We start from the raw sequence: 27794 nt of genomic DNA on the forward strand, positions 1-27794 counted from the left end.
GGAAAAGGGAAGGAAAAAGGGAAGGAAACTCAACAATTCCCTCTTTTCCTATCTTTTCCCAGTTTTATGGGAGTTAATTTGAGTTCTTTTTAATCTGATTATGCCACAAAAAGGGTTGTGCTTTCCTCCAAGGCCAGGAGCCGGGGGTTTAGGATATTAACATGGCTGAGGACTTCTTTTAATTAGAACAAAGCTGGGAGAGCAATTTGCCACCAACTCCACTTTTCCAGGAGAGAAGCAGAGGAGAAAGTTCTTGCAGGAACTTTTCCTGCAGCCCTGCTCCCAGGGAAGGGTAAATCCATGATGAGCATCACCAAATGCAGCTCCTGCTCAGGTGCTGACTGTGTGAAATTAAATATCAGCACTGGGGGAGTGGATGTCAGCATTCTCAGATTCATTAGTTTCTAATTTAAAGCTTCAAAATCACTAAATTGGGGAATGTTTTTCAAGTATTTTCCTAATTGGCAGCTTTCAAACAAAATCCATTTCCACTAATGCACAGTTAAGTGATTTTGAAGTATAAAAATAGTCAAAAGCAAATCATTTGGAATAGTTTCCTCAAGCCAGCTAAGCAAAAAAAAAAGTTTGTACAGAGATTTTTTTAAATTTCTGTTTAGGATGGTATTTTTCTATTCTTATTTTTGAGAACCTTGAAAACTTCCCTGAAGGTGAAGAAGAAAGGAAAAGGAAAAGGAAAAGGAAAAGGAAAAGGAAAAGGAAAAGGAAAAGGAAAAGGAAAAGGAAAAGGAAAAGGAAAAGGAAAAGGAAAAGGAAAAGGAACCCAAAATAACAACAGCAAAACTCTTTAACCTACTCAGCTCTGATTGAATTTGAACTTTGGGAGCAAATACAAGAGAAAAGGGAAAAAGTAAAGGTTTTGGAAAGAAAGGAATTCAGATGGAGAGCTGGATTCAGGCTGGAAGTGGCAGCAGCAGTTCCACAACTCAGATCAAATTCCAGAAGAGTTTCCAGCCTCCCTGTGGGATTTGGGAAACCAGCAAAATGTGCTCATTTTGGGAGACTAGTTACTTTAACTAAATATTAAACCAGCCCCCAGCACTAGGGAGGTAATGAGGCTGAACTAATCTTTATCTATTAAAGCTGGAGGATGAAAAAAGGTCATTTAAAGTTTAAAAAAGGTTGGTTTTAAAGCTTCATGGCTCGGGACACTGTGCCAAAGCTCATCTAATAGTGGCATCATTAAGTATGAACGAAAATCTTTCTAGAAATTCCCTTTCATCTCTTCCTGTCTATTAAACAGGAGAAGATGCATCAAGTAAATCTTTAATCCTGAAGACTTACAGCGAAGTCTTTGAACTTGGTTGCCCTCAAAAATCACTTCTGTCTTCCCCATTGTGATAAATGTCACCAGTCTGGACTGCTGCTCCGTGAATGATGAGGAAAATGTTGCAGAGGGAGCCAGGAGCACCTGGACCTGCCGAGCCTGGCTCAGGGATGCTCAGGATTTCCCAGGCGCTGAGTGAAGCCACCAGGGCTGAGGTTTCCTCAGGAAGAACTTCTCTTCCCATGGGATGTTCCAATTCTGACAGTAAAAACATCCCTTGTACTGCAATAATCAGATTTTTACTCCATTTACTCAGATTTACTATGCAATTAACAGATTCCCACATAATTAACACAAAATCCATGCTCCAGAAGCACCAACCCAGAGTTTATCCCTTTGGAGCAGCTGGGAATAATCAATCAAGGTTCAAGCAACAGGTGACTTGCACTGCAAATCTCCACCAGACACAGATTTCAAAGGCAATGCTCAAAGTTAAGGATTTAACAGCAAGAAGAAGGAAAAATAAAGGTATAATTGGGAGCCAGAGAAATGCAAGGGATGGGATGGCACCTTCGAGACAAGCAGATTTTAGTGACTGTCCTGCAGGGATTTTTCAGCCCTCAGGGATGGGGGTGAGGAGGAATTGGAGCTCTCTGGTAAAGAAGGAGCTGGGAAAAGAGGAATTGGAGCTCTCTACTGGGGTAGGAGCTGCACAAGGAGTTTCCTGTGGCTTCCCCAAGCCCCACATCCCCAAGTCCACCCTGGATGGGGCCACGTGGCCAAAGCCCTTCCTGTGGCAGCAGATGCTCAACCCCTTCTGCCTCTTCCTTCTCACCCCCACAAATCCATTTCTCAACCTCCATGCCCATTCCTCAGCCCCACAAATCCATTTGTCAACCCCACACCATCCATTTCTCACCCCCCATGCCCATTTCTCAAACCCACACCATCCATTCCTCAGCCCCACACTGTCCATGCCTCACCCCACGCCATCCATTCCTCAACCCCACAGCTCCATGTCTCACCCACACCACCCATTCCTCTACCCCGCACCGTCCATTCCTCACCCCCACAAATCCATTCCTCAACCCTACACCATCCTTTTCTCAACCCCAGCCCACCCATTCCTCAACCCCACACCGTCCATTTCTCACCCCCCATGCCCATTTCTCAACCCTACACCGCCCATTTCTCAAACCCACACCATCCATTCCTCAGCCCCACACTGTCCATGTCTCACCCCACACCATCCATTCCTCAGCCCCACACTGTCCATGTCTCACCCCACGCCATCCATTTCTTGACCCCACAGCTCCATGTCTCACCCACACCACCCATTCCTCTACCCCACACCATCCATTCCTCACCCCCACAAATCCATTTCTCATCCCACACTATCCATTCCTCAACCCCACACCGTCCATTCCTCACCCCCACAAATCCATTCCTCAACCCTACACCATCCTTTTCTCAACCCCAGCCCAGCCATTCCTCAACCCCACACCGTCCATTTCTCACCCCACCCATGTCAGTTTTTCTCTCTGTGCCACAGCAGTGACACAGGCAGGGCTGTCCCTGCTGTGCCCCCGAGGTGGTGAGGCGCAGCCGCCCTCTGAGGCAGTGCCCAGGCACTCAGCCAGCCCTGAGTTCCCTCCTGAGCAGCCCCAGCTGGCCCCAAGCAGGGCTGAGGAGCAGAGAGCTCCATCCTGCATCCCCCAGGGCCCTCCTGGAGCTCTGCCTGCCCCAGCCAGACTCAGCATATGCACTCTGACAGGCTGGGCCCACTGTGAGCCAGCTCCAGCAGAGCTCCCCAGCCCGTGATTCATCCCAAAGCTAATGAAATCACATTTTTATAACAATAACAGGGAACAGATGCCACTGCCAGGATTACACAGAGCCACAACAAACTGTGTGCAGCTGACCTTTCCCCTTCCCCTTTTCCTTCAAGGCTTTTTTTCTTTTAATTTACATTTTCTCAGATGCTTTTTATACATTTGAAATGGAAAGTCATACTCAGAAACACGATTTCTATCTCAAGGCATCTCTTGAAAATGCAGATTTAACACAGCACTGGCTTGGTAAACAGGATATTTCACTGTTCATAGCCTGTCCCTCCAAGTGAAAAACACATAAAGGTACCTGTAATATTTCCTAAATGTCCCAAGTGACAGGTTAAGATCACACCTACAACCTCTCGTGATTTATGCTGTAAACACAGCCACAGGATCAGTGAACTTGGAAAAAACCTCTGGGATTATTAAACCCAACCTGTGCCCAGAGCTCTGAGTGCACCAGTCCAGTCCTTCCCTGGACACCTCCAGGGATGGAGACTCCAAACCTCCCTGGGCTGCCCCTGACAATATTTCACAACCTTTCCATGAGGAAATTCCTGCTGATTCCACCCTGAGCCATTCCCTCTCCTCCTGTCCCTGTTCCTGGAGAAGATCCCAAATCCCCCCTGGAATTTGCAGGGAACCCCAGTAGGGGAAGAGCTGAAAATCTTGATTCCATGTTTCAGAAGGCTGATTTATTATTTTATGACCTATATTATATTAAAAGAAAATTCTATATTAAAACTATACTAAAGAATTATATATATAAGATATAATAAATATTCTATTTTATATATAAATATTATATATATTATATTTTATATAAATATAATTAAACTATACTAAAAATTATATATACTATATATGATATATATCCTATTTTAATATAGAAATATAATTTTATAAATATAATATATTTATATTATATATTATATATATATAAATACAATGTTTATAGATAATATAATATATTTTATATATACAATATATTTTAATATAGAAACATAATATTTGATAGATATATTATATAATTATATTTATATATACTTATTTTATATATATTTAGATATATATTTATATCTAAATATATATATATAAATAAATAAATATTTATATATATATTTATATATATATATATTTAGATATAAAAATATATCTAAATATATATAGATATATATATTTAGGATTTCACAAGGGTAGCAAAGAATGATAAAAAAATCTTGTGACCAACCAGAGAGTCAGACCTGTGATTTGTTATCAAGTAAAAACAACCACATGAGACCAATCAAAGATGCACCTGTTGGTGAAACATCTCCAGACCACATTCCACAGCCACCAGGCAGTTACTGTTTACATTTCTTTTCTGAGGTTTCTCAGCAGGAAAAAATCCTAGGAGAAATTTTTTCAGAAAATTTACTCAGAATTTTTTTCCTCAGGAGAAAAAAATCCTAGCGGAAGGATTTTTCAGAAAATATGTCAGCGCCATTCCCCTCCTGTCAGGGAGCTGTGCAGAGCCGCAAGGCCGCCCCTGAGCCTCCTTTTCTCCAGGCTGAGCCCCTCCGTGTCCCTCATTCCACGAGAGCTGCACACAGAATCCCAGGTGGCTCCTGCTGGCCCCGCCATTCCCCAGGGCTCAAACCCTCTGTCTGTGCCCCCTCGCTCAAACTCAGAGCTGCAATACCAGTCCAGCCCAGTTCAGACACCCAGAACATCCAGTACCTGCCACTGGAGCTGACCACTCCCTCCTCGGCAAACCAGGAAACCCAAAAGAATTCCAGGAAAATACTTCGTTCTCCAAACACCCTCAGAGTCCTGCTGAGGAACACCAGGAGATGCCCCCACATCTCCCCATCCTCCTGAACTCCACACCCACGAGGCTGCAGGGTCAGCTGATTAAAAATTGTTGCCAAAATTGCCTTTCTTTAATGCTTTTCTGCTCTGCTGAATAAAGTATCAACCCTCCAGGCTGTCAGTACAGTAAAGGAGAAGAAATTTGCACAGTTCCTCATTACAGGGCTGTCAAGTGGAGCTCCAGTGGAGAAACAGGTGGGATTGTATTTCCATTATAATCTCTGAAGTGCTGCTTAAAAATAAAATAAAAAGGCATCAACACGCTATTACTCTGCGAGGAAAGAGCACCTCATCAAGGAGAAAGAGAAGATCTGAAAACATAAAATCTCCTCCACAAAGAGGTTTGATAATGTTTGTCTGGTCAGGGGAGCACAGGGCTATTTATTGCTCTTGGCCAGCACTGGAAATCTGCATTTAAATGGAGCTTCCCTCTCATTCCTGCTATCCTGAGAGACCAAATTCAGGGGAGACGTGATAAAAGCAGCTGAGGGCTTTAGTTCCTGCTGCTTGAAACACAATCTCTCTTTTATCTTCTTTAATAACTGTTTTGTGTACATAAAATCAGAATTACACTCCCCGGGACCTGGAGTTTGCAGAAAAAAATTGAGCAGGAAGGTGGTGATGCGTCCATCAACCTCAGAGGGACCATCCCTGCATCCCAAAAAAAACAAAAATCCCAAAAATCCCTCTGGGGCAGACAGGGAAAAACCCTCTAGGTTCCTCATCTCACCTGATTTTGGGAATATAAATCCCTATCCGAGGCAGCAGCCAACACTCTGAGCACAAAGAGAGGAGCAAAAAGGCACAAAAAGAGAAGAAAAGGGTCAAAAATGGGAAATTCCCATGCAGAGCTGGCTCAAGGGGGCTGAACCCACCCTCTGGTAACAAAGCAGGGCAGGAAATTGATTTAAAAGGGAAACTCCTGTGGGTTTTCGCAGCCAGAGTTAAGGCACTGCAGCTGTGGAGAAAATCCTGGGCTGGGGATTTAAATATTGGGGGTGTGAACAGTTAAATCTCACTCCAGACCCTGAGAAAGCTGCTAAGAGAATTCCCAAAACCAAGGAGAGCAAAGCAGGGGGAAGGAGCAATGGGGGATTGAAATTTCCTGAGGTGTAGAATCAGGGAATGGGACAGGTTGGAGCACCAGGGGCTTTCCTGAATGTCCCCCAAACCCCCAAAACCAGGGAATTCCAGGCACCAGGATCTCATTTCTGCACAGGTCAGTGTGGTGGGGTGGGATGGCATTTTCTGTTTTCTCTGAAACTTTGCAGCATCAGCTCCCCACAGCACTGCCCTCTAATCCAGATTTTCAGCACCTCTGCAAAGCCCCATCTGTCAAACTGGGCCAGAGTTTGCCAAAAATCCAAGCTCCCTTCACGGCCACCCACATCCCCTAAATGCCTAAATCTTATTTTCTTAGGAATCCAGCCTAAAACCACTGACACGAGTTGGGAAGATCATTTTTCTGCCTGTCTTTTGCTTCCATAATGTCAAGCTGAGTTTCCAAAGGAGGTTTTTCCTGCCCATTTTTCTGGTCTCAGGTGACTGGCAGCAGCTGTGGTTTTGTAGGATGAGAGCACTGGGAAGCCCTGGTGGGGCCAATAAACTTGGCAAGACCAAGAAATGAGCAACAACTTAATTAAGTCAGCGGAGAGTATAAACATAAGAAAAATAACCACACAAACCCCAAGTGCCACGGCCAGGCAAGCAAAATGAATGAGGAAGGAAGAAACAATGGGTAAAGTTCTGAGTTAAAACAACAAAAAACAACAACAAAAAAGCCAACAAAAAAAAAAGGGAAAGTCCAATAGGATTTATGGCTCTGACGATGGATTTGAGGGATGGAAATGAATAATGGAGCTGGGGAGTTGGCAGGAAAGGACCCAGACCCCACAAAATACCCTCAATAAATGTGTTTTGTAGCCACAACCCCACAAAACCCCAGAGCTCCATCCCCAGGGTTTCAGTGGCCGTTCCAGCACACACAAAGTTCTGCAGCACTTTGGGATTTTCTGACTGAAAGGAATTTAAGGAGAGAAGCATTCCCAAACCTTTGCCTTGCAGGGAAAACCATTTCCCGAACCTCCTCCTGCCCACAGGCTGGGAAAGACCTCAAAGATCATCCAGCCACCACCATGGTCACTAAACCCTGTCCTCAAGTGCCACAGCCACGCATTTTTGGAACAACTTCAGGGATGGTGACTCCACCACCACCCTTGTCCAGTGCTTGGCAGCCTTTCCATAGAGAAATTGTTCCTAATTTCTAATCCAGACCTCCCCAGGCCATTTCCTCTGATCCTGGTGAGGATGAGACAGCAGGGTACAGGATTTAAGGAACTGGGGGTCCCTCTACAGCCCCTGAATTTCCATCAAGGAGGGCTTTAATGTCCATTTTCCTCTGAATATTTCTGCATATCTCAGCATTTAAAATGCATTTTCTCTTCTTCCAGCCCCTCCCTGTTTCAGGGGGGTCCCACCTCTGGCTGATCCCTCCCAGGCTGGCAGGGGATGCACAGCTCAGCCCAAAGGATGCAGAGGGGAAATTCCAGGTCCTGGAATTAATCCACATACAGAGACACAAAACAGCCTTGGATGTACCCCCAAAATCAAGGTGAGGAGGGAGAAACACTGTGGAGGGATCTGGAGGTTTGCTTGCATTAATATGGAGAATTTAGAGACATTTTGCACCTCTTGTGTTCCTGTCCCAGATCACTGGCCACTGCTGCTGTGACAAATCTCTAAAAGATGGGCCCAGGGACAAGGACCCACCATGCAGGATGCAGATATGGCAATTGCTATAAAGATATGAGCCAGACAAATGATAGGTGCAATGATTTTCATTCTCTAGTGATGGATGACGAGTGAAGAGATAAAGTGACTCCTCAAGGTTTTCCAGGACTACGTGGCAAATAAACAGATTTAATGTGCCAGGAGGCTTCAGGAGGCCTTGCTTAGAGACTCAGCCTCTCTGCCACCAAAACCTGACAATTCTGCCTCAATCCTCAGCCCTACAAACAGATCTTTTTGGGGATGGGAATCCCTGGAAGCAGGAAAGTGTGTAAAGATCAGTGGGTCAATGCCACGTGGCTGAGCTTGGATGGAAGACCCAAAGTGCATTTGGGAGCCTTTGGGTTGGAAAGGACAACAGAGATCATCGAATTCCAGCTCCTTGCCATGGGCAGGCAGAAATCCCATGGGCAAGGAGAAGTTCCATGGGCAAGGAGAAGTTCCATGGGCAAGGAGAAATTCCATGGGCAGGAACACCTTCCATGGGCAGGGAGAATTTCCATGGGCAAGGAAGAAATTCCATGGGCAAGGAAGAAATTCCATGGGCAGGAAGAAATTCCATGGGCAAGGAAGAAATTCCATGGGCAGGAAGAAATTCCATGGGCAAGGAAGAAATTCCATGGGCAGGAAAAAATTCCATGGGCAAGGAAGAAATTCCATGGGCAGGAAAAAATTCCATGGGCAAGGAAGAAATTCCATGGGCAGGAACACCTTGCATGGGCAAGGAGAAGTTCCACGGGCAAGGAGAAGTTCCCTGGTCAGGGACACCTTCCATGGGCAAGATGAAATTCCATGAGCAGGAACAATTTCCATGAGCAAGAACATCTTCCATGAGCAAGAACACCTCCCTCTAAACCTGTCTGCACCACAAAAGAGCTGAAAATATCAATAAAGCTGGGAAAAGGTCACATTGGAAACCTCACCTCTCTTGAAGAGGATCCAGATGTCTTAAAGCACATCAAAGAGTTTGATCCAGGTATAAAATGACTCTTGAGCCTTCCCCTGAGGTGCCTCAGGATTGTTTTCATCCCTGAGCTTCCCTGACAGAACAAACACCTTTTGCTGCTGAGTCACACTGGAATGAGATGCTGAGGAGCTGCCACGGCAGATGTGGAAGCCCTTCAGATCCAACACTGATCAATCTGCAGAGCCTGGATTTATTTCTTCTTTTGCCACTCAGCCTCCAGCTGATGCAATGGGCTACTTTAATGCCTCCCTGCCTTCCCTCGTTAGTATGCTCTGCCCACTGCCATCCTTCTCCCCTGATGGCTTCTTCCCTGACTTCTGGATGGCAAAGAGAAACAGCAATTTGCTTTTCCCTGCACTCTGACATGGCTTTCCCTGCCTTTCTATCCATCTTAGCAGCACACTGCTAATTCATCTAATCCCAGGATACTTTTTCTGGTCGTTTGGACATAAAAAAAAAAAAAAAAAAAAAAAAAAGGCAGCTTCACTTTGTTTTTTCAGATGGTTTTTTGAGAAAAGGATCTGCAGAGCCCTGAGTGAGTGAAGTGATGCACAGCAACATCCTTGCTTGGAGCAATTTGTCTCAGCATCCTCTGGAGACCACCCCTGAGCACGGGGAGTGTCAAACACTCAAACACTGCCTGGAGAATCCCTGGCACAACAGGAAAAAACAACCATGAAATCCTTAAAAAGTTCCTCCAAGTTTTCCCAGAGAACCTCAGAGGTTTCTCCTGCAAGGCTCTCCAGTGTGGGTAAAGAAGAACTTTTGGGCAAACAGCTTTTTCTTTCAGCTTGGGAGCTCATTACGGATTCTCCTGCATCTGGAAAAGTTTTCAAAACACCACACAGAAACTGGAGAGGGCAAGTGAAGAGCAAGAGAGGGAGAGAGGAAAAGCAAGGCTACAGCAAAGGCTCAGCTGCAGAGAGTAAATTAAAGCAGACACAAAAACTCTTAGTGAACAAGGCTGAACAAACCCAAGGAAAAGCTGTTCCAGGCTCCTGGGATGTCAGCAATGATGGAAGAGCTGCTGGGGCTGGGGAGGAATCAGCACCAGCCCTGGGTGAGGATTGAGATGTTCCAGAGGCAGCCAGGCTTGCAGAGCAGAGTGGAGTGAATTACATCCCCTGCAGTCTGTTCTGAGGCTTCTTCCAGGGGATACTGAATTAGTGACATTAATGCAGCAAGGAACTGGATCGGGCTCCCAGTGATAAGCTTAATTAAACAACAGAGCTATCCATGGGCTGGGCTTTATGTTATAAATAAGCAACATTTACACTGATTAATTGAAGTCATGGTTCAGATCATTAAATCCTCCTCCTTCCAACCATTTTAATGAGGATACCTGAAGAGCTGAAGGCAGCAGTGATGTTTGACACTTGCAAGCCTCAGAACTCACTTAGGGCAGGGGGACAGGGGACCTTGCCAAGGCTCCTTCCCACTGCCTGTGGATGGTAGTGGAATTTCTTTTGGGGGTTTTTGGGGCTCTGTTGGGGCTCACTTTCATCGCTGTCATGTGAGGAGTCAGGGCTGGCAGCCTCAGGCAGCACCACGTTCCCAGTACTTCTCCAAGTCTGTAAAAGACTTCTTAACACCGCAATGAAAACATCTTGGAGACAGCCAGCCGTGTCAGCTGCCCTCACAAATCCAATTCTTTTTCATTATCCCAGCCAGAACGAGCCTGCCTGGAGGAACAGGGCTGCTTTATCATCCTGCCCTGCCTCTTCCCACGTGAGAAACGTCCTGGGCCGCGTTTGGGACAGCAAACTGTGACCCCACCATCAAACCCCCAGCCCTGTCACCCACTCCTGGCCACCCCTCTCACCTCATTCCATGCTCACAACAACACCCTGCAGAGTTAAAGGGGAAAACCCTTCTGAGAGGCTTCACTCCATGAGATTGGAGGTTTAGAGAGGATAAAATCCCCACCCCAGCGCCCCTCTGAGCCGGGATCAATTAAGGATCATCTCTAACACTTATTCTAATTGGAATTATGAAAGCAGAGCAGACCCTTTGTCCCCTTCCTTTTCAGCTTTCTGCTCCTTCCTCCCAGAGCCTGAGAGGTTTTATACAGCTCTAATATTTCAGAGAGTGGCCTTGGTGCTCTGAAGTGAAAAGCCAGCTTGGGAGACCATGGCTTGCTCCAGCTCATCCATCACACCTGCTCCCAAACCCAGTGGTTATTAAAAATTAGAGCTGGTCAAATTATTGTTATATTTTGACACATGGAGAATATTATTATCATCCTTCCCTGCTGCCCCCAGTCCCTGCTCATGAATCATTCATGAGTCTCTGCTGATTCCTGCAGAAGAGCTGAGCTCCTGCTTTGTGCCAGGCAGGTTTTGTGCCCAAGGAGCAGAGCCAGGGTGCAGGGAGGCCCTGGAGGGAGCCAAGATGAGCCCAACAAATGGTCCCAACAAATCCTGCAAGGCTGATTTCCACCCCCGCCCTCCATCTCCCCCAGCCTTTTCACCTTTTCCTTAACACAATCCTCTCATTTTGGGAGGTGACTAATGGTGACAATAATAAAATAAACTTCATTTTGGATCAGTTGCAGGACTGGGGCTATTTCCTCCATCTCTTCACCATCACAGAAAGCCTCTTTTAAATGGATAACAACGATTGTGAGGGGCCAGCTATTACCTTGAAACCTCACATTTTGATATATCCAAAGCTTTTCTCTTATATAAATAACAGTTATTACTATAAAGTGGTTTTCCCCTTTCTCCACTTCCAAAGAGTTCCTGCAGGAGCTGATGGAGAAAATGGCTTCCATTAATGCCTCACTTAGGCCCTGCTGCTTTCATCCTTTAACTCCCATCATTAATCTCCTCATGTGTCTTTAAACAAATGTCATTCATTCATTCATTCATTCCACAGCTCTCTGGCAGCAATTCTTCCCCAATCTAACCCCAATCTCCTTTTCCAGTTGAACAGGAGCTCTTCCTCTCCTGACTCATCAGATCTGAGCTCCCGCCAGGCAGGGAAAAGCAGTCTGGTCAGGCAATTTCCTGCTAATTCCAAGGAAAAACAAGAGAACCCACAATGAGAGGAGACAAGGAAACCTTGGAGGATCATATTGTGAAGGGACAATTTCAACCTTGCAGTGAGAGTCCCCTTGGCTTGGGCAGGATCTCAGCACAGGGAAAATATTGTCTGTGGCCTCCGAGCGTCCCACAACTGCAGCTGCTCTGCAAAAGGTGCCACTTTGGTGTGGTTTGGGGACAAACAAGGCTGGCCTTGCCTGCGACAGGCACGTCACAACTGCAGCTCTGGGCTGTTTGCTCAGGGCTCTGAACCAGCTCCAGCCGCCAGCAGCAAACTGGGACCCCACCTTCTCCACTCCCAAAGAGTTCCTGCAGGAGATGGTGGAGAAAATGGATTTTCCCCTTTCTCCACTCCCAAAGAGTTCCTGCAGGAGATGGTGGAGAAAATGGATTTTCCCCTTTCTCCACTTCCAGGAGATGGTAGAGAAACTGGGTTCCTTTAATGCCTTTGCTCAGGGCTCTGAACCAGCTCCATCCCCCAGCAGCCACAGAGGTGCTGTCATCTCATTTGGGTTGGGACAAGAGGCAGAAAAGCCCAATCTGCAGTGGAATTTAGGCACCAATCCTGCCCCTGAGGGGGTAAAATCCCATCTTTTTCAAGGATTTCATTCCTCTCCTCGATGGAGCAGCACCCAGCACCAGAATTTGAATTTTGCTCCCACTGCCAAGGCCACAACATCCCCCAGCCAGGGGAGGACACGCTGACCTTCCAGCAAAGGCAACCATATTAATTATATTGTTTGTATAATATATATACCTTATAATGTAAAGTATTCCTACACATCTGTAAAGAAGTGTCTTTCAGAGCACAAATATTTGTAGAGATTTACCTCTCCTTTTTTTAAGGGAAATATCCTTGAAACTGCTCTAAGGAAAAATGTATGGGATAAGAAAAAGATATTTCTTATTTATTCCCTATGTCTTCTTGCCCAAATAAATAAGGAAACACTGAGACATTTCAACGTCCAGACTAATTTATCTAATTAAGGCTAATTATGCATTAGTGGGCACAGGGGGCATTCTGGGGACACAATGTCACCCTCATCATCTGCTCAGGGGATCTGTCCCCCACACATCCTCAAAAGAGAATGGTTCTTCCCCAAAAAAACCTCAATTTTGAGAAGTTTAACAGCAAGGCCAAGGCGGGATTGTGAGCTGGAGATGAATAACCTTCACTTCAGAGTCTCTGAGTTTCCCCTGCCACCTCTGGGAGCAGAAACAGCAAAGATTAATTCTTGCAGTGACCTCCTGTGAGTCCTGGACATCTGGACTCTGCTGCTGTGTCCTGCTCCCCCTGAGTGCTGCCATTGCCCTGCCCTTGCTCAGCCACAGCCTCTCCCTCATTATCATCTGTCAAGTCCAATTAACAAGTGCAGTGACATCAGGGGACACCATTCCTGCAGTCTCCTGCCACAGCCACTTGACAGGAGCCCTCACCCTTGAGGAAATGGGGTAAATCCCCACAAAATTGTCGTTTTTCACCTCCTGATCCTGGCCTGGCAGCTCAGAGCACTCACCTGGACTTTCCCCTTTTTGGAAATGCCCATCCCTGCTCCTAAAACCCAAATTATCTCCCCTTTCCCAACCATTTTGCTGGATAAAAGGATTTTGGGCCAACAATTTGGTGGTTTGCAGGTGCCTCCTCTGAGCTGTTTCCTCACCCCAAACCCAACATGCCTTTCACCAAAAGTGCTTGGCTGTGTTCTCCTGATTAACCACTTAATGAGGAGCCTGAAAATCAACAGGAAACGAGGCCAACATCCCTCCTGTTTGAAACAAGAGAAAACAGGGAAAAAATCCAAAATATTCCCCCCTAAAGAGTGGCAAAAGCTCAAGAAGCAAAAGAAAATTATCCTAGGAAATACCAACCACTTCTACATATCCTTAATATCATCAAGCTCCTTAATGATCAGGAATATTCATTAATTAAAACCTGAGGTTATGTGGGAATAACTTCAAAATCAATTCATTCTGATCCTGTCCCTGCTGCAAGAGGTCACTTTTTGCTGCTTCTTTAAGGGAATAACTTTGCTGCAAGGTTGTGGGTTTTTCCTATTTTGTTATTTCTGGTTTTTTTTGGTTTTTTTTTTTCTGGAAAAAGAGGTCATCTAAAGGAAAAACAAAAAAAAAAAAAAAAAAAAAAAAAAAAAAAAAACAACAAAAAGACATGCTGGGATAATTTTTTGGCAGAGAAACCCTGACAATATCTTCTAGGTCAATAGTGGTGTTTCTCCAAAAATTTAAATTTCTTGAGCGCAGCAAACAGATTTCAGATTTTCAAGGCACAGAGAGGGTTTTCATTACATTGGAAGCCCCTGAATAGAGGATTTTTTCTGTAGAACACCATGAGCCAAGTGGTGAGACGCTACTAAAATCCAAAAATAAAGGATATTAATCACTTGGCCGTGATTTGATTCCTCACATAACCACATCTTATACATGTTTGCGTGTATATGTATAAATAAAACAGGAAAAGACAACCTTTGTTTAAAATTAAATAAATTAAAGAGTTAAAGAGCAGCAAAATTCCGTCCCTTATTTTAGGGGAGCTCAGTGGGAGCTTCTCCATTTCCTTCCTGGGGCAGTAATTTGTGATTCCCATAATCCTAAAACTCCCCCAGCACCCCACAATTTCCTCCCCTCCAACATTTATGAAACCTCACCATGAAATATCCCCAAACTGAGAAGCTTGGCAGTGCCCAGAGAGGCCCAATTAAATCAATTAGCATCCCTAATATTGGAGACGTAGGAGAGGCTTTCTCCTCCAAATAGAAACCGAGCTTGTGTGTCCAGATGGTCACTGGAGGCGCTGGAATTGCCACTCTCTGGCTGGGTTTGGGCTCGTTTGGATGGCACCAAAGCCCGTTTGTCAGCTTGGAGAGGAGCCTGTGCCATCTGGGCGAGGGCAGCCTCATTGTCTGCCTGGCAGGCTCGGGGTAAACACAGCTCCCCCACCCACTCCACTGCCATTTATTAAATGTTGAGTCTGGGAGAGGCAGGGAGAGGGCTGGCAGCCGAGTCTGGGCTGAGCAAACAGCAATTTCTGAGGGGAGATGCTTCTGGGGATGGATTTGCTGGGTCCCTAGATGAAGGGAGGAATGATGGATCCGCCTCCACGTTCTCAGAAGATACTGTATTATATTAAAGAATTAATGTTATTTTAAGATAATATATTATTATAAGATACCATATTATATTATAGAATATTATACTAAACAATACAGAAAGGATACAGACAGAAGGCCAAAAAAAATAATAATGAAAACCTGAGACTCCTTCCAGAGTTGTATTTGCTGGGTCCCCAGATGAAGGGAGGAATGAGCAATCTGACTCCATGTTCTTAAAAGATACTATATTATATTAAAATATTATTTTAAGATACTATAGTACCTTAAAGAATACTATATTATATTAAAGAATACTAAAGATACTATATTATTTTAAGATACTCTATTATATTAAAGAATACTAAACTAAAGAATACAGAAAGGATACAGACAGAGGGCTAAAATAATAATAATGAAAACTTGTGACTCTTTCCAGAGTCCCAACACAGCTTGACAATGATTGGCCAATAAGTGAAAACAATTCACATGAAACCAATCAAAAAATCACTTGTTGGTAAAACAATCTCCAAACACATTCCAAAGCAGCAAAACACAGGAGAAGCAAATCAGAAAATTGTTTTCCTTTTCCCCTGAGGCTTCTCATCTTCCCAGGAGAGAAATCCTGGGCAAAAGGATTTTTCCAGAAAATATGACAGAGACACTCTGGTGTTGGGATTTGAAATGCAGGGAACTCTCAGGAATTTGGGCCTCTAAGCTAAAGAATTAAAGCTTAGAATTCTAATTTATTTCATTCTAATTTATTTCATTCTAGTTTATTTCATTCTAGTTTATTTCATTCTGAGCTGTAAGCTTAGAATTAAATACAGGATTTGATTCAAGACTTCGGAAAAAGCTCCTAAACTTAGGTACTAAAAGCAAGAATGTAGATTTATAGTTTAAAGCAGAGTCAAGCTACGTAAAGTTTAGAGTTTAAGATAGTTAAGATAGAGTTTTGAGTTAAGATATAGAAAAAATAAAGTAGTTATAAAGGTAAACAAGGAGTTTAGAGTTCAGTACTGTAGGTTTGTGTGTCATAACATGATTGGCTAATAAAGCTTACACTGTAACGTAGATGAAATATTTAAGAATTAAGTCAAAAGCAAAAATAACCATATTAGCAGTGTTTCATTAGTCAAACCCCCAAAAAAACCACAAAAACCAAAAAAACCCACAAAAAAGCCAAAAAAAACCCACAAAAAAAAATCTCACAAGAAAACAAAAAACGAAACCAAAAAACTCAAAAAAAATCCAAGATAAACAAAAAAAAAAAAAACCCAAAAATTTCACAAAAATCACCTAGTTGTGCTAAAACTGAAAGGAGTTACAGAAGTGATGCTGTAAAATGAGATTTTTCCACAACATCTCCCCAGCTCAGTTCAGTTCAGTTCCCTCCCTGAGGCAGCAGATGGGGAAGTGCCTGCCAGGGGCGTGCAGGGCTCTGCTGACTGCAGCAGGTACATCAAGCAATTTATTGTTCTTTTCTTCCTCCTGCACTCAGTGCTCCTGACGAGGTCAACAGGCAGGGAGCTGAGAACGCCGGGCTCTGGATCAGGTTTCACACATCACAGGGGAAACAGGCACGTGGAAAAAGCTCTCACGGGAGCAGAAAGTGAAAAATTAAATATATGTGCTTTTTCTCACCTCCCGCCCCGTGCCTTTATTTTATTGAAAACTGTCACATTAATGTGGTTTGCAAGGAAATGCATAAAGCTTTCCGGCACGCTGTGCTCTGATGGGTTTTGCAGGGATAAAATGAATTTTCCAGCGCTGGTGGGGATACCTGAGGGTACACAGGGCTCTCTCTTGGGAAAAAGGGATTTTTCCAGTGCTGTGGCTGGGTCAGGAACCCAGGGAGGAGAAATTTTGGCAGATGAGCAGGGTATGAAGGATCAACCCCAAACCAGCAGGAGGAGAGGAAACTGCAGCTCAGGAGCTCGGGTTGGGCATCAGGAGGAATTTATACACAGAAAAAGTTGTTAAACATTGGAAGGAGCTGCCCAGGAAGGTGGTTTGGAGTCCTCAAGGGATGGCTGGATGTGACAAGGTGGGGATGGGTCACAGGTTGGACTCAAAGGTCTGGGAGGGCTTTTAAACCTGGATGATTCTGCAATTCTGGCATTCATTAGAGGTCTTTCCCCGCTTTTCCTTTCTCACACAGCAGCAGCTGCCTGGGGTGTTTCTCCAGGAGCTGAGAGCTTCAGCTTTCACCTCTCACAGAGACCCCACAAAGCTCCCTCATGTTCCTGTGAGATTTCTCCTCTTACAGAGACCCCACAGAGCTCCTTCATGCTCCTGTGACATTTCCCGTTCTCCCCTCTCTCAGAGACCTCACAGAACTCCCTTCATGTCCCTGTGGGATTTCTCCTCTCACAGAGACCCCACAGAGCTCCATCATGTTCCTGTGGGATTTCCTCTCTCACAGAGACCCCACAGAGCTCCATCATGTCCCTGTGGGATTTCCTCTCTCACAGAGACCCCACAGAGCTCCATCATGTTCCTGTGGGATTTCCTCTCTCACAGAGACCCCACAGAGCTCCATCATGTCCCTGTGGGATTTCCTCTCTCACAGAGACCCCACAGAGCTCCATCATGTTCCTGTGGGATTTCCTCTCTCACAGAGACCTCACAAAGCTCCATCATGTTCCTGTGACATTTCCTCTCTTACAGAGACCCCACAAAGTTCCATCATGTTCCTGTGACATTTCCCCTCTCACAGAGATCCCACAGAGCTCCATCATGTTCCTGTGACATTTCCTCTCTTACAGAGACCTCACAAAGCTCCATCAAGTCCCTGTGGGATTTCCCCTCTCACAGAGACCCCACAAAGCTCCATCGTGTTCCTGTGACATTTCCCCTCTCATAGAGACCCCTCATGTTCCTGTCAGATTTCCTCTCTTACAGAGGCCCCACAGAGCTCCCTCATGTCCCTGTGACATTTCCCCTCTAACAGAGACCCCATAGAACTCCCCAGTGTCCCTGTGAGATTTCCCCTCTCACAGAAACCCCACAATGTTCCCTCATGTCCCTGTGAGATTTCCCCTCTCTCAGAAACCCCCACAGAGCTCCCCTCATGCCCCTGTGAGATTTCCACAAAATCACAGAATTTCTAGTTTGGAAGAGGCCTTTAAGATCATCGGTTTCCTCTCTCACAGAGACCCCCACAGAGACCCCACAAAGTTCCCTCATATCCTTGTGAGATTTCCCCTCTCTCAGAGACCCCACAGAGCTCCCTCCTGTGCACAACCAACCAGGTTTCCCCTGGCTTTGTTTGGTTTTCCCTTCTCCTGGCTCGCTTTGGTGTCTGCTGCTGTTTGTGAGGCCCCAGAGCTGAGGGCAGGACCCTCCTCCATCAGCAGGGACGGAAATGGTTTCCCCCCCGAGCAGCAGCAATGCCAGCAATCTCATTTCCTGAGTCTTTTAGTCCTGAATATATATTGCTCACCTAAAGAGACCAAAAAAAAAAAAAAAAAAATAATAATCACATGTCCTACAAAGGTTCAGCTGTCTATCAGGGACAGGGGGAAGTTTGTGAGGGACAAAAACAGGACAGAGTGATGGAGTTTGGTTATAAAAGGGCAAAAACCTTCCCAATTTATCATGAAAATGCCTCAGGATGACTGGGCTGGTGGAAGGTGTCCCTGCCCATGGAGGAGGAGGGGAATGGGGTGAGCTTTAAGGGCTTTTCTAACCCAAACCATTCTGGATTTTGCGAATGGTGCAGAAATCCCAGCCCCACCAGGAGCCAGCAGAGCCCTGCTTGCAACAGGTAGGTTTGATAATGTTAATTTAAAAATATGAAAACACACAGGGAAAAGAGAAAAAAAAAGAGAGAATTCTGCTTTTCTTCTGCCCGTGTTATCTCAGCAAAGAGATCCTGATAACAGCAAACACACAAATCACAAATATAGATTTGTTATTACCATTATTTGCTGCAGGTCTGAGGGGAGGCTGCGGAAATGCACCTCCTTTCATCCACAGCAAAGCAGAGCTTCCTTCTGTATTGATTTCTGGAGCAGGACTCCCATTGACAAATGTAATTAGGCTAACAGTGATGAAAGGAAAATACTTTGCCTTATAGGTGTAATTATGGACACTGCTCTGCACTTGACCTAAGCCAGATCTCTCTGAATCACAACCAGGCACCGCTCAGTGCTGATCCTGGGACTCCTGAGTGCCACTTCCATAGGGAACACCCCAAAAAGGAAATTTTTCCCATTAAAAAAACTCCATTGCAAAGGGTCTGCCCGTGGTTGTTCAGTGGGAGTTCAACCAGCACCTCAGAGCTGGGTTAAAAGGAGAAAATATTAATTAAAAGTATGGTTTTGGGGGTGAGGTAGTGGAAGAGCCCTGAGAAGAGCTCAGGAAGGTGTGGACAAGGTGCCTGAGGACAACTCCCTGACTGGCAGCAATTTTGGGCAGCTCAGCATGGAGCAGCAGATCCAGAGGATCCCATAGAAAATATGGATTAGACCCAGTAGTCAGCACTCAGGGCATAAAACCCCACAGGATCCCATAGAAAATATGGATTAAACCCATCAGTCATCACTCAGGGTATAAGAATTCACAGGATCCCATAGAAAATATGGATTAAACCCATCAGTCTGCACTGAGGGCATAAGATCTCACAGGATCCCATAGAAAATATGGATTAGACCCATTAGTCTGCACTCAGGGCATAAAATCTCACAGGATACCACAGAAAATATGGATTAAACACATCAGTCTGCACTGAGGTACAAGAACTCACAGGATCCTATAGAAAATATGGATTAAACCTATCAGTCAGCACTAAGGGCATAAGATCTCACAGGATCCCATAGAAAATACAGATTAAAGCCATCAGTCAGCACTACGGTACAAGAACTCACGGGATCCCATAGAAAATATGGATTAAACCCATCAGGGCATAGAATCTCACATGATCCCATAGAAAATATGGATTAAACACATCAGTTAGCACTGAGGTATAAGAATTCACAGGATCCCATAGAAAATATGGATTAAACACATCAGGGCATAAAATCTCACATAATCCCATAGAAAATATGGATTAAACACATCAGTTAGCACTGAGGTATAAGAACTCACATGATCCCATTGAAAATCTGGATTAAAGCCACCAGACAGCACTGAGGGCATAAAACCTCACAGGATCCTATTGAAAATATGGATTAAAGCCATCAATCAGCACTAAGGTATAAGAACTCATAGCATTCTATAGAAAATATGGATTAAACCCATCAGGGCATAAAATCTCACACGATCCCACAGAAAATATGGATTAAACACATCAACCAGCACTCAGGGCATAAGAACTCAGAGGATCCCATAGAAAATCTGGATTAAAGCCATTGGTAAGCCTTAAGGACGGCCCATGAGCTGCTGTTCCCAGGCTCTCCAGGCCTCCCCTGCAGCAACCACAGGACTCTGGAAAGGAGGGGAAATTCCCTTGGGCACACACCTGTGGGGCACAGGTTCTTCAGCAGCATAAAAAAGGAGCAGTGGGAAAAGCAAAACCTGCAGACCTGAGAGCCACATCCCTCCTTCATGCCCCACTTCTCAGCCAGACCTCATTTCTCATTTAATGGCTTTTTTGTAAAAGCCTTTTCTGTTTAGTTTCCAGCTCTTTTCACACCAACTTTATGATCCCTTCAGCAAAGCTCTGCACCAGGTTCTGTTCTGCAATAACCAAGACAAATGGCATTACAATAATTCAGGCTCCTGGCATGGTCATCCTTAATGCTCCTGCTTTTACTGGGAGTGTGCCACAGCCACACTGTGGATTTTTAAAAAACCTTTCCTGACTTTTATCCCTGACAGGGAAAGGCAGGAAAACCAAGCAGTTTTCTTTTCTTTTCTCAGCATTGTCCTTTTTCCTCAGTTTTATTGGATTGATCACAAAATGCCCCTCACAGAGGTTGTGGTCTCTCGATTTTCATTTTTTTCAGTGATTTCCTCAGTTTGCAAAGTTTTGCTCTTGGGCCACGGGAAAAACAAAAACAAAAACAAACAAACAAACAACCCTAAAACAAAACAACAAAAAAAACCAAAACAAAACAAACCCCAAAAAACCACAAAAAACAAAAACAACCAAACAAACAAAAAAAACCAAACAACAAAACAAAACAAAAAAACAAACAAATGAAAAACCAACCAAAAAAAGTCCAAACCAAAACAACAACAACAAAAAAAAAAAACAACAACAAACTTTAAAAGTCAAAATCCCCTGCAATTTCTGTGCTCAAATATATTGCTGAGGAGTCAGTCACGAGTTTTTTATTATCATTCTTTGTAGCCTTCTGTCTGCATCCTTTCTCTATTTTTTAGTATAGTTTTAATACAGCATTCTTTAATATAATATAATAAAATAATAAATTAGCCTTCTAAGAACATGATTCACTCATTTCTCACCTCATCCTGGGGACCCCTGAAAATACCACAGGTTTTCCTGGCAGCATCACAAGGAATGAGGAAAAAAAAAAAAACCAAATCAGGTAAAACCTGCAGCCTGTGGGACCCTTCATTCCCTCACCACCACCCAAAAATACCCTTCAGAATCCCTTCAAGGAACTGCTGCAGCAATCTCAATAATTACCTTGAGAGTTCTGCTGCCCATAAATCACCTCAAGACAAACTCTGCTCAAGTGTTGTAACCAGAAGAGATGGTGGGGGCCTTGTACAATGGCCAACGAGCAGAGAGGAGTGAATTAAGAACATAAATATAAGTGATGAGGGCCATTTCCTCACTGTGCCATCCAATTCTGGAAAACACTTGTCTTTTCTCATCAGAGCTAAATTGGAGCTCCAAGAGCTGCAGGAGAGTGAGTGGAAAGGGGCAGGGGAAGGACTGATGAGATCTTGAACCAAAAAACTCCCCCAACCAAAGAGAAAACCAGGCAAATAAATCTTGATTTCAAATTTGCTCTCATTGCCCGGTGATTAAGTTGTGTTTGTCCCAACGGCGTTAAAAAAGAAACTCAATATAATTCACTGGAAATGAGAGCAAACTTGAAATCAAGATTTATTTGCCTGATTTTTTCTTTCTTTTATTATTTTTTCCCTAATATTTAAGCTTCAAATTCCCAGCCTGCTTTCCCTTGCTGCTGCATACATTAAATGGGGATTTTAAACCCCAAGCAGTGCTTGGCTTTATTGCCCTTTTCCCTCTGCAGCCACTGGTTGGGTTTTGTTTCCTTTTACATTAATTATTCCTAGTTTTGCTGGTCACAGCTCCACATTTCTGCTCCACTGGAGCTTCCCAAGACCCCTGGTGGGATTTTCATTGCCCAGGTGGGTTTGCATAAATAGCTCACCATCTTATTTTGCAGGAGGGGCTGGAATCCTCCATCCAACCTCACATTCTCAAACCAGAATCACTTTCTAGACCTGCTTGTTCAAAGAGGAGTTTTCCAGACTGTCAGAGTGGTCCAAAACCACTTTTTCCCCCTATATTTTCCATGTCCCAGTGCTCATCCCTAAATAACGAGGTGCAATACAGCCAAAAGAGCACCTAAAAATCATATAAACCACCAAAATTCAGCTGTTTCCCATTCCCACCCCTCGGGAAGGAGAATCCAATATAAATTACAGCACACAAGTTGACTTGACGGGTTATAAATGCTCTCACTTTGAATTCAGTCAATAATATTTTGCATTACTAAAATATGAATTTACAATCATTTCTCATCTGAAAGCTGTTTAAGCAGTAAACACCAGGCTTGTTAGCGATTCCCAGTTTGCACTGGGATTATTTAAATAAATAAAGAAAACCAAACCAAAACCTTTCAAAAAATCATAATCCCCTGCAATTTCTGTGCTCAAATTTCTTGCTCAGTGGCATCACCATCAACCTTGCAGGAGGAAAAAATTAAAAATTTCCCTGGAAATGTCTGAAGCCAGGTTGGATGACTTTAGACTGATTTTCCCTTCTTTCTCAGCTCCTGGAATTATGGGATGCCTGCCCACACAGCCCAAAAATTTCAGGTATTTGAACCAGGAATTGGCAGATTTTAAACAGGTGTCATTTGTAAGCTACAATTATGAGGATTTATGAGGATTTCCAAATAAATAAATAAGGTGATTTATGCTGCAGAGAAGCTTCACAGAGAGATCTGAGCACCCAACAGCTCCAATCACACAGAGAGAAAATTTTCCTCCTCCCAAAGCATCCCTGTCCCCACCCTGGAAAATTCATAACAACCTAAAATACCCGACCGCTCTTACCCCAAAAACCTCAGGCATCTGCAGCAGGAAGCGGCAGGTTTAAAGCAGGTGTGATGTGTAAATTATCACCCCACGTCGTGAGGATTTTCAAATAAAAAAATTAAAGTGATTTGTGCTGCAGAGAGGCTTCACAGGGAGATGTGAACACCCACAGCTCCAAACACAGCGGGGAAATCTCATCCCAGCAGAGCATCCCTGTCCCCACCCTGGGTAGCTCATAACAACCTGCCTGAAACACCTGAGTGGTTTCTGAAGGTGAGTTCTCAGCTCTCCAGGAACTTGTAGAACAAATTCCTGATGTGAAAAGTGCCTATTTTATGATCGGCTTTCTCCAAATATTCAAATGAATATTATATGTGCTGTGTTAGAAAGTTATGCTGTATTAATTCTCTTAAGTAGTGTGTTAAATGAAGTTTTACAACAAAATGTTAAAATAGAAACTATACTATGTAGGATTTTTTTTTTTTTCCTAAAGAAAGGGCTCTCACTGAGATAACAGACACAGGACACCTAAATCTTTCAGAGAAAGAGAATTTATTGCTCCATTATCAGGAGAAACGAACTTCTTCCTGCCTTGCTCAGCCCTGAAGAGCTGTCAGGATTAAGATGAAGAAGCTGACACTGCCCAGACAGAATCCTGTGTTTGAATGGAATTTATACATCATGTATGAAATGTATGAATATGTAACAGGTTATTGTTATTAAGGGTTAATTTTCTGTTAATGTGGGTCCTTCTTTGGGCTTAAGTTGCCCAGACTGTCCATAACTGTTTGTTTTTATCGTCTTTTATTGTCCTAATTCAAATTGTCCAAATCATTATAACTCTGATTGTATTACTATTTCTATAACCATTTTACTACTAATAAACTTTTAAAATTAAAAAAAAAAAACAAGTGATTGGCGTTTTTCACAATAGGCTAAGTGATAAGGATGGGGATTCAAACACCAGGAGGACACTCTCCAGGGATGTAAATTTCAAGGGATTTTTTCACCTGACAAGACCACAGCAGGAGGCATTTTTTAGGCATCATCAACAAGATAATATTCCATGCCAGAAGTTTATCCCAGAAGATTTTCACCAGACAGGATTTCAGCAATTCACCAGTTCCGAGAAACGTGGCAGCAAGAAAGAAAAAACTACAATAATGTGTTAAAATATGCTAAAGAAGGGCCTCTTCCAGAGCCCAAAAGACAAAAACAAGATAAAACAAACCCCTTAAAAATTGCATTTGGAGACCCACAGGGATTTTGGTGCATGGAGGCCAAATACTGTGTATCCCTGACCCCGATTGCCTGGCTCAGAGTCGAATTGCTTGTGGCTTCTTCCAAATTTATATTTTGATTATTTAATAAATTTCCTTAATGATTAAATTGGAGTATTCAATTATAACAGCTAGGGAGGCTTTTTTTTCTGCTGGGCAAACAGTCAGGAACTCTGAGTTCTGGGTGGAAATGCAGATATTTAACTGCAGCCCCAGCCTCTGGCCCGTGCTCCCATAGCTGGCTGTGACAGGGGTTTGCCAGAGAGAACAGCAGAGCCCTCAAAATGAAGTTGGTAAGTCGCTCTTGTTTATCTGTGTCTCTATTGCTGCTATTAATATTTAATGTCCCTGGAGGAAAGGTTCCTCTCCAGCAGAACCAGCCCTGCTGCAGCATTAATCAGAGCACCAGCAGCTCCTGAGGGTTTCTCCTCCTGAGGGTTCCGTGGCACATTCCTGACCTGGGGAAAGGGAACAGGATCTGGGAATGCTGTCTGCTCTCCTTCCCTGTCCTGCCAGCTCGGTATCGGCCCCATCCATGGCTTGGAGCACCACAGAAGGACAAAGAAGCATTCCCAGTGTGGAATTTCAGACACAGTTGTGACCTGAACCTCAGGGCGCACACCCAGACCTTTGTCCACAACACCACACTGCCCTCCTGATCCTGAGCAGAGGAGAAATGAGGGAGGAAAAGGTGACTCTGGAAGGCACAAGAACCTTTATAAAAGCTCTGCATGGCAGCTCATTAGGACCTGGCTGGGCTTTGCTCTGCTCCCATTAAAGATCCCCTTTCTCCTGTCCCCGTCCACACCTTAATGGGCAAACCCTGTAAAGAGCCAGGTCAGGAGCTGGTGTTTGATGGCTCCCCCATTTCCCCAGCCCTAAGCACCCTGGGCATCACTAACTGGCTCAAACCACCAGAGCTCTGCACTTTGATTTAACCCCGTGGAAAAGGCATTGCTGGAGAAGGGCACGGGAGGATGGTGAGGGGGATAAAGGCAGCCAGGGAATGGGATCATTAGTTCACACAAACATGCTCTCCCAGACAGCCTCGAATCCCAGCCCACAGACTAGAACAAAGCCAGCCCAGCACAAAAGGGTTTTTCTACCTTGCCCTGGCTGCCCAGCATCCATGAAGGAAATAAAATAATCCCAGGGAAGCAGCATCCACCGCTTGGAAAAGCTGCTGTGGCTGCCACCACGCACAAAGAGCTCCAAGGAAACCCTGCAAAAGCAGCCTCACACCAAGCAGCAAATGAGCTCCTGTTTGTGCAGCACAAAAAGTGGGATTGATGGTATAATCCCATGGGATTGCATCCTCAGGGATGTGCAAGTTTCCCTTCAGCTCTGTGGGCAGAGGTGATTTTTGCTCTGTGGAATAAAGGTTCTTCAGTCCAGCCTTTCTTGTTGATATTCAATTAAGTGGAATGCAGTTTGAAAAATTATTTTCTTTCCTTAAAGTACTGGCAACAACCCCTCACCCACCACACACACATACACTTCTTTTTCAATCTCAGCTGCCAAATCTTAGCCCTGCTTTTCAGGGCCAATTCCTCCTTTATTTACTGAAAGCTCACTCTAAATCTCTTAAATACCAGAAATGCCAGTCCTCCAAACAATTACTCTGGCTACAACATTAGTCAGTTCCATTTTCCATTAGTGCTGCTCATTTGATGGCACTTCAGATTTGCTTCAGTGAGATTTGGGCTGTGCCTTTCCTCTCCTGTCCTTCCTGGTGCTTTTCTACCCACGAGATTCCAGATTTCACCTCCTGGACAGAGGACACCAGACACTGCATTTCCCTCATAAATTTGACCTCTTGACTGATGGAACATCAGAAATTTCATTTTCCTCTCCCAGATTTCACCTCCTGGCCAAAAGGACAAAAGGACACCAGACACTGCATTTCCCTCCCACATTTGACCTTGTGACCAAGGGAACATCAGAAATTGCATTTTCCTCCCCAAGGTTTTACCTCCTGGCCAAAAGGACACCAGACACTGCATTTCCCTCCCAGATTTCATATCCTGACTAAGGAGGACATCAGAAATTCCAGTTCCCTTCCAGATTTCATCTCCTGGACATCAGAAAATTGCATTTCCTCTCCCACATTTCATCTCTGGACAGGGGATATCAGACACTGCATTTCCCTCTCCCAGATTTTACCTCCTGACCAAGGAGACATCAGACACTGCATTTCTCCTCCCAGGCTTCATCTCCTGGCCAAAGGGACATCAGACACTGAATTTCCTCTTCCAGATTTCACCTCCTGGCCAAAAGGACAACAGGCACTGCATTTCCCTTCCAGATTTTATCTCCTGACCAAAGAAACATCAGAAATTGCATTTCCCTCTTCCAGATTTCACCTCCTGGCCAAGGACGACAGACACTGCATTTCCTTCTCTTTCTGACCATCAGGAAAAACCAACTCACGCACGGCTCCATCCAGGAGACTGCAGCACAAACACCAATCCACCTTGTAGCTCCTTGCAGAATGCCAAACGTGCAGAGGGATTTTTTGGGGTTTTTTTAGTCTAGAAATCTTTTAATTCACATCTCAGGGGCAGTGGGAAGTCCCTGTGAAACATTTAACAACCAACACTGAGATTAGAGCCAGGAGGCAAAGAATGGGTCCCTTCCAAGGAGCAAGTTTTGGATCTCTTATCAATATTGATAGCAAGGAGAGGAAACTCAGAATCCTGGTTCCAGGGGGGTCAAGTACTGGGGATACCCCAAAACAGAACCCAAAACCTGAAGCCTCAAAGACAGGAGCAGATTGGGTTTGTCTGCACACCATAACTCAGCAGAACTCCAATTGTCCAGGAACAGGATGGGATTTGGGATGCCCTGAAGGCACCAGCCTGTGGCCAGCAGCCACCTTCACTGCTGGGCTCACCTGGAGCCCCTCCCAGCCCATCCTCCCCCAGCTGGTGCTTGCAGGCTCTGCCCCAGCCCAAGCAGCCACATTTCCACATTCAAGCACTTTCAACCAAGGGTGTTTTTGTCCCCTTCCCTCATAATTTTTTTTTGATAGAACACTTCAGAGTGGAAGTGGAGCTGTACCAGAACACAAACCAGCGCCATCCTTATGCATACATATGTTTGATGTCAAGAAGACAGAGCAGGCCATTCCTTAGAAAAAGGCCCTTGGAATACCAACACTGGCTGTCATCTCCACTTTCCATCACAAAATGACAGCCTCCCGTCTCAAAACAAGCTCTAATGGAGCCACATTTATCCCCATCTTGCTGTAATCACATTAGACAGCCCTACCAATTTAACTTTATTGGTTTCTTAACTGTCTGGAAAAAAATAAAATAAAATAAAATAAACCCACATCCAGACCAGCCTGACATGTTTTACTGCACAGGAGCAGCCACCTGCAGTCCCCTTCCGACAGCAGCAGCCCATGGTCAATAAAGAGCCTTCTGTTTGGTGT

General features: G+C 44.4%; 1 protein-coding gene across 1 annotated transcript in view; it reads right to left on the minus strand.

Annotated features, from left to right (window-relative positions):
* Window positions 1-27794, minus strand: part of GRIK4 (glutamate ionotropic receptor kainate type subunit 4) — a 135379-nt gene that overhangs the window by 80106 nt on the left and 27479 nt on the right. The window lies entirely within an intron of this gene.

Source organism: Ammospiza caudacuta, chromosome 23 (genome assembly GCF_027887145.1).
Source record: "Ammospiza caudacuta isolate bAmmCau1 chromosome 23, bAmmCau1.pri, whole genome shotgun sequence".
Classification (NCBI taxonomy): Eukaryota; Metazoa; Chordata; class Aves; order Passeriformes; family Passerellidae; genus Ammospiza; species Ammospiza caudacuta.